Genomic DNA, 8,659 nt, shown 5'->3' on the forward strand with positions numbered 1-8,659 from the left:
TAAGCATTGAACCTTTTGTTATTAAAGTATAAAACTTTAACAAGTTGAACCTTGAATGTTCTAAAAGAATCCATAGCCTAAGGTGTGTGAGCCTTATGAGTGATAGACATATTTTTATTAGTATTGTTGGTTCCGGGACTCATCGCCCATGTATTCGATGAGTGGTGGCAACATGTATGAGCAGGTGTGTGGCCTTGGTTGGTGTGTGATTTCTGCTCCCATTACAGCATAGGACAGAGGTTGAATGCTGGGACTGAGAGTGGGGAGATAGATTAACCCTTGCAGACACAACCCCAAGTCATGTGTGAGAGCAGGCACGTGACGAATAATTGACACCATGGAGAAGGGATCCGTGACAATTGATGGCAGAGCGGTGGGATAGAGTTATTTCTATTAGAGCATTAGTGCATTGTTTAAGCACTTATTCCCTGTACTAAAGAATTGGTATCCTTGCGAGGAGTGCACCAGTTCTACAAGGTTCAACTCAGTGCTTACTTAGACATTACTTGCAAACAGTTTCCCCTCCCCGTTTTTCTTTTCTATCTTTTATTTGGCAAAGGCTGTTCATCGATATGGCAGCCCAGTACAAGAAGCTGAGCAAAGAGGCTCTGACCGACCTCTGTGAGCAGAGAGGAATAGAGACAGCTGACAGATCCAGGGAGCTGCTGATACATGCCTTGGTCGAGCAGGACATCGAGCAAAGTGCTGGAACATCTGGGCAAGGAGAGAGCCCACCTCAGAGAGACCCAGCAATGCCAGCTCTTGCACCGGAGATGCCTGAAGGAAGTGTCAGCAATGAAAGTGCTGAGGAGCCCATGGACTATACTTTTTCATAATGGACTTACAACGGCTGGGAACAAGTGATCCCAATCTGCACATGCAGCTTATTCTACAGCACCAACAGGCTGAGAGAGAGGCTGCAAAACACCGGGACCGACAGGCTGAGAGAGAGGCTGCAGAACGCCGGGAGGACAGAGCGTTCCAGCTTCAGATGGCTCAAATAGAGCGGGGTATCAGTCCTCAGATAACCCCCTCCCAGGACATAAATCTAAGGAGACCACGTCTAGAAAACTTCCCTGTGATGGAGAAGGATACATACTTAGATACTTTCCTGCGGTGATTTGAAAAAACCTGCAGGCAGTTCCATCTACCCAGTGAGCAGTGCGCACAGTATCTAACCCCAGCTTTGAGAGGCAAAGCCCTGGAAGTTTTCGCTGACCTCCCACCAGAGTTAGATGCGAACTATGAGGCCATAAAAGAGGCCCTGATCAGGAAATACAACCTGACACCAGAAGTGTATCGGAGAAAGTTCCGGAACCTACATTGTGGATCAACTGACAGCTATCCGGATGTTGTGAGCACCCTGAGGACCACGTTCCACCAATGGATTAGGGGACTTTCTGTTAACAGTTTTGAGGACTTAACGGATCTTATGGTCAAGGATCAATTTCTTCACATGTGCCCCACGGATGTACAACAATTTGTGTGTGATCGGGAGCCACAAACTGCGGATCAGGCTGAAAGGATTGCAGACTGCTATGTGGCTAACAGGATGCCTGAGGTGCGGAAGGCATCGGGATTCAGCTGGAGGGGAGGTAAGCCAAACGGGGACCCTTCTCCCTCTGCCAGCCGATCACCAGTGCTGTCCAAGCCCACCTTCTATAGGGCCCCGGGGAATAGACATTCTCTAGGCGATGCATGTCGGTGCTTCTCCTGCAACAAAGTGGGACATGTTAGCGCTGTCTGTCCTGATAGGGAGAAACTCCCAACTACCACCACAAAGTCGTCTGTGCCCCCACCATCTGTCCTCTTTGTGGCTGGCTCTGATGCGAGGGCTAATGAGAACTGTCAATCTGTCACTGTTGGCAATAAAGTCACCATTGGTCTCAGAGACACTGGGGCAGAGGTGACCCTGGTGAGTCCAGCCATGATAACCCCTGCCGATATCATACCAGGAAAGACTATGTCTATAGCCAGGATTGGAGGGGTCAGCCTTGCCGTGCCCATGGCCCGTGTGTACCTGGACTGGAGAGCAGGGAAGGGACTGAGGGAAGTGGGAGTATCAGAGGCTATTCCCACCAATGTGTTGCTAGGCACGGACCTGGGGAGGAGGGTGTCCCACTATGTTCCTCCCTTGCAAGTAAATGATGCAGAGAAGGTGGAAGAAAGTGACCCACCTGAGATCCCGTGCGAGGAGGGAAAAGGTCCCAATGCACAGGACTGTAATTATGTGGCAGCTGTGACCCGGAGTCAGGCTGCGGCTCAGACTCAGGCCCAGAGATTAGAGGATGAGTCTCAGACAGAACTGCCAGAACAGGAGGCCCATACTGTGGCCCCGGAGCCTCCATACATGGCAGACCCACCAAGTTCCCTGATAACAGACACTGAAAACTCAGCTTCAGCCCAGGGCCTGGCAGTTACACTAGGCCAGGGCCTACAGGCTGAGAGTCAGATCTTCCAGGAGGCCCTGCAGACAGATGTCAGTTTGGAGGAGCTCAGGTGTCTTGCAGACCGACCCCCTGTTGCTTCTGACAAAGAGAGAGTATACTGGGACCAGGGCAGACTGTATACAGAGACTATCCCCACGGATACTACAGAATCCTGGTACTATGAACAGTGGCTAATCGTCCCTTATCCATTTAGGGAACAATTATTGAGGATTGCCCATGAAATTCCTTTGGCCGGACACTTTGGAATACAAAAGACTAAAGCCCGCTTGACACATGACTTCTATTGGCCTAAGATGGGGACAGATATTGCCAATTACTGCTGATCATGTGTAGTTTGTCAGAGAGTTGGGAAGTCCGGGAATATACAGAAAGCTCCATTGATACCACTGCCTGTGATCGATGAACCTTTCCAGCGAGTGGCTGTGCATATCATAGGGCCACTTGCAATCCCTAGCAGCTCTGGCAAAAAGTGCATCCTCACAGTGGGGGACTATGCTACACGATACCCGGAAGCTGTGGCACTGTCCTCCATCAGAGCAGACAAACTAGCGGATGCTTTACTGACTGTGTTCTCTCGTGTGGGTTTCCCAAGGTAAATGTTGACCGATCAGGGAACCCAGTTCATTTCTGATTTGATGGAAAGCCTCTGTGAAAGAATACAAGTACAGCATTTTGTGGCCAGCGCCTATCATCCCCAAATCAACGGATTTTGCGAGCGTTTTAATGGAACATTAAAGCACATGCTCAAAATGCTGGTGGAAACTGAAGGGAGAGACTGGGAGCGGTACCTCCCCCATCTGTCGTTTATCTACAGAGAGGTACCCCAGGCGTCTACTGGATTCTCCCCCTTTGAACTGGTTTAAGGGAGGAGGGTCAGGGGGCCACTTGATTTGATTAAGGACTGTTGGGAGGACGACCCCAGAACTACTAGAGTCTCACTGGTCAAATATGTACTGCGGCTCAGAGAGAGAATGGAAAAACTGAGCAACCTGGCCCATGAGAACGTGACCCAGGCCCAAATCAACCAGAAGGTCTGGTACGACCGTAATGCCAGACTGAGGGCCTACGAGGAAGGGCAGAAGGTTTGGGTGTTGGTCCCTATGTTACAGAATAAATTGCAGACCGCATGGGAGGGAACATATACTGTACATAAGCGGCTGAATGTTGTTAATTATGTGGTGACACTAGCTGAGCATGCAAAGCGTCAGAAAGGGTTTCATGTGAATATGCTGAAGGCTCATCATGCCAGGGAGGCCTGTGTCTTACCTGTCTGTAGCCTGCCTGAAGAGGGTGAGGCTGATCTGTTACTGGATGTGGGAGCCGGAACTCAGTAGATGGAGTCCCTGGAGTCAGCAGAGTTTAACCCTGAGCTATTCCACAGTCAGAGGTCTGAGCTGATGGGGGCGCTCAGCGAGTTCACCGAAGTCTTCACAGGGGAGTCTGGGAGGACACACTTAGCAGTTCACCATGTGGACACTGGTACTTATTCCCCTGTACGGCATTCTGCATTCTGCTCTACCTGTTCCCTCATGTGTCAGCAGAGGTGAAGGCACACATGAGGGAACAGGTAGAGGAGATGCTGAAACTCAAGGTGATACAAAAATCCCAGAGAAGTGCCTTGTGCCACCATTGAAAAAGAATGTTTGGCAATTGTGTGGGCTCTGTAGAAGCTGCAACCATACCTCTATGGGCGCAACTTCACCGTGATCACAGATCATAACCCATTGAGTTGGCTAAACAGAGTAGTTGGGGACAATGGGAAATTGCTTAGATGGAGTTTGATACTTCAGCAATATGATTTCACAATTCAGCACAAGAAGGGAGTTGATCATGGCAATGCTGATGACCTGTCTCTCCAAGATGGGGCAGAACCAGATACATGCTCGGGAGCTGACCTGTAAGTCAACCCCCATGCACGTTCATAAGGAGGGAGGTGTGGTGAAATATATGTATATATATATATCTACTAGATTGTGGCCCGATTCTAACGCATCGGGTATTCTAGAATATGCATGTCCCCGTAGCATATGGACAATGATGATTCCAGAATTCGCGGCAGACTGTGCCCGTCACTGATTGGTCGAGGCAACCTTTATGACATCATCGTCGCCATGGCAACCATTATGACATCTACGTCGATACTGTGCCTGTCGCTGATTGGTCGAGGCGAATTCGCGGCAGACTGTGCCCGTCGCTGATTGGTCGAGGCAACCTTTATGACATCGTCGTCGCCATGCTGTGCCCGTCGCTGATTGGTCGAGGCCTGGTGGCCTCGACCAATCAGAGACGCGGGATTTCCAGGACAGACAGACAGACAGACAGACAGAAAAACTCTTACCCTAACGCATCGGGTATTCTAGAATATGCATGTCCCTGTAGTATATGGACGATAATGATTCCAGAATTTGCGGCAGACTGTGCCCGTCGCTGATTGGTCGAGGCAACCTTTATGACATCATCGTCGCCATGGCAACCATTATGACATCTACGTCGATACTGTGCCCGTTGCTCATTGGTCGAGGCCTGGCGGCCTCGACCAATCAGAGACGCGGGATATCCAGGACAGACAGACAGACAGACAGAAAGACAGACAGACGGAAAAACCCTTAGGCAATTATATATATAGATATGTGTGTAGTGACATATGTCTAGGGTTATATGTGTGACCAGTGATAATGTAACATCTGTCCTGAAGGCAAGTCACACCTAGGTGTTAATAGGTACTTCCTTGGGACTAGTAGAAATTATGTCTCCATATCTCACCAGGAGGTCTAGCTAGAGCCAAGAAGAAGGTAACATTTGGCACCTTCTAGGTCTTGGAGGGGAGATGATAACTACGGCCTGATGTTATCTATTCCTGGGAACCTGGTCACAAGTGTCTCAAGAGAAAAATAATATATATTCATTGGTAGAGCGGCCGTGGCCAATCAAACAGCCCGCAATTATGATATTAACCTGAGGGGCCGGTCTAGAAACCTGACCTCAGACCAAAGTTATAAATTTGGGCTGCAGACAGAGAATTGTGTTCACATGATGGGGGCAGCCTGAGAAGCTGGTGTGATCCAATCTACATTCTTCTTACCCTCAGGGAACAGAAAGCAGCTACCAGTTAGATAATATCTGTAAGTTTTTCCTGTTTATTTTGACACTGTTTTGCATAAGTTGTATGTCTTTTTATTATCATATTTTTATACCTTTTTCTTATTGTAAGCATTGAACCTTTTGTTATTAAAGTATAAAACTTTAACAAGTTGAACCTTGAATGTTCTAAAAGAATCCTTAGCCTAAGGTGTGTGAGCCTTATGAGTGATAGTCATATTTTTATTAGTATTGTTAGTTCTGGGACTCATCGCCCATGTGTTCGATGAGTGGTGGCAGCATGTATGAACGGGTGTGTGGCCTTGGTTGGTGTGTGATTTCTGCTCCCATTACAGCATAGGACAGAGGTTGAATGCTGGGACTGAGAGTGGGGAGATAGATTAACCCTTGCAGACACAACCCCAAGTCACGTGTGAGAGCAGGCACTTGACGAATTAGTGACACCACGGAGAAGGGATCCGTGACATCACACATATAATTCAACATGTGTTACTTCATAGTTTTGATGCCTTTAGTGTGAATGTATAATTTTCATAGTAATGAAAATACAGAAAATCTTTAAATGAGAAGGTGTGTCCAAACTTTTGGTCTGTACTGTATATAACCGTCCAACGCATAGTGGTAGGATGCAAAATGCAAACAGGAACAGCGTATACTAACACAACCAAGTAGCGGGAATTGTATACAGGAACATCTGCACAACATATGGGTTAAGTCCCCCAAAGTCCAGGTGGGAGACCCCAGAAAAAGTGGTGGAGAATGAAAGGGCTAGAATCCTGTGGGACTTCAAGATCCAGATGGATAAGCAGGTGTTGGCTAGCCAACCAGACATTGTGATAGTAGATAAGGATCAGAAGACAGCAATGATAATAGATGTTTCAGTGCCAAGTGACAGCAACATCAGAAAGGAGGAATATGAGAAGCTGGAGAAATATCAGGGCCTCAAAGGAGAACTGGAGTATATGTGTAAGGTGAAGGCAACAGTGATTCCAGTGGTGATCGGAGCACTTGGAGCAGTGACACATAAGTTGGAAGAATGGCTTCAACAGACTCCAGGAGCAACATCTGAGCTCTCTGTCTAGAAAAGAGTAATGCTGGGAACAACTAAGATCCTGCGCAGAACCCTCAAACTCCCAGGCCTCTGGTAGAGAACCCAAGAATGAGGATGGACAACAAAGACCACCCCCATTGGGGTGAGAAGTTTTTACATATATATATATATATATATATATATATATATATACTGTGCATCTATATATATATATATATATATATATATACAGTGGGGAAAATAAGTATTTGATACACTGCCGATTTTGTAAGTTTTCCCACCTACAAAGAATGGAGAAGTCTGTAATTTTTAGCATAGCTATACTTCAACTGTAAGAGACAGAATCTTAATAGGAAATTGATAAGATTACATTGTATGATTTTTACATAATTAATTTGCAGGAAATAAGTATTTGATACAAGAGAAAAACAGAACTTAATATTTGGTACAGAAACCTTTGTTTGCAATTGTGGAAGTAAGATGTTTCCTGTACTTCTTGACCAGATTTGCACACACTGCATCAGTTATTTTGGCCCCTCCTCCATACAGTTCTTCTCCAGATATTTCAGGTTTTGGTGCTGTCGCAGTGCAACATTGAGCTTCAGCTCCCTACAAAGATTTTCTAATAGGTTCAGGTTTCAAGACTGGCTACGCCACTGCAGGACTTTGAAATGCTTCTTAAGGAGCCACTCCTTAGTTGACTTGGCTGTGTGTTTTGGGTCATTGTCATGCTGGAAGACCTAGCCATGACCCATCTTAAAAGCTGTTACTGAGGGAAAGAGGTTGTTGGCCGAAATCTCTTGATACATGACCCTATCCATTTCCCTTTCAATACAGTGCAGTCATCCTGTCTTCTTTTCAGAAAGTACCCTCAATGTATCATGTTTCCCCACCATGACGAAGGCAATCGCCGAAATGCGCATCGGGGTGGACGCATATTTTGGACAGCTTGCCATTTTGTCATCCACTCCACAGGTATTTATTATTGTCAGCTGATGACAATATTTTGATAATTTCACCACTATCATTAGGAGATTATATGTGTACACCATGTGAACACCCATGATAATAATATTATTTTATATACACGGTCACTTCACTTGAGTATATTATTACTTATCATTGCTTGAATATTTTTTTTGGCACTATTTTTTTCATATTATTGGTAACAACATTCACCTGCTGTTATGGGGTTTATATTATATCTTGTGCAGATGCGGTAACTGTATTATAATATTACCCAAAGTACTATATTAAGTAGTACATATATGGTAACTATTTTTTGTGGCATTATTGAGCCGGTTGCGCATATGTGCATATATACATATTTCTCTATATGACTTATTTACATCTAGCTGGTCCTTAAGTTGTATGCGTCCCTCTGTGCTGTGGTTTTTGTTCCCACCTGCTCCAATTTTATATTGATTTATTAAGAATTATTTATAATAAAAATATTTGTAACTATATTTGGGTTTTTAGTCGGTGTTCTCATCATTTATGAATTATCATTACCGATATATCCCATTTCATATATCCATGATATACATGCAATAACCGATATATAGTGATATCGTGTTATATATTTAACACTGACATAATTATTTTGTGTGTATTTTTGATCATTCTTTGAATTAATCAGAGAGGGACTGGGTAGAAGGTGTGGGTGGAGAAGGGGAGGAGCTGAAAGACGTGACAGTTAGAGGAGTGAGGGAGTTAGTGGAAGGGGGAGTGAGGAGCTTGTCCCAAGACTAGAGAATAGTGAGAAGAGAAAGAAGGGGTCCTAGGGGCACGGGAAGTGAAGATTCCACCCGTGGCGCCCGAATCTTTGCCGACTGTAGTCGGGTGGAGGGACCAGGTCGCAGTAGGGGACCAGCCCCAGACTAGTGGAGTAACTACAAGACTCAAATAGCAAGCTGGAGGTGGTATTAACTGTAGGTGCCACAGCCACATCCACACACATTCGCCAAAAAGGGAGCCACATAGGATCAAGGGGACCAGGAGGACATCACCTGACAGGATCTGCCTGTGGAGAGCTGTAACATCTCAGCTGCGTGACAAA

The 8,659-nt window shown here is 45.9% G+C and overlaps 1 pseudogene; it reads left to right on the plus strand.

Annotated features, from left to right (window-relative positions):
* Nucleotides 1-572: 572 nt before the first annotated feature.
* On the plus strand, nt 573-8,352 carry LOC138642793 (uncharacterized; annotated as a pseudogene).
* The last annotated feature ends 307 nt before the right edge of the window (nt 8,353-8,659 follow it).

This window comes from Ranitomeya imitator, chromosome 1, assembly GCF_032444005.1.
Source record: "Ranitomeya imitator isolate aRanImi1 chromosome 1, aRanImi1.pri, whole genome shotgun sequence".
Lineage (NCBI taxonomy): Eukaryota > Metazoa > Chordata > Amphibia > Anura > Dendrobatidae > Ranitomeya > Ranitomeya imitator.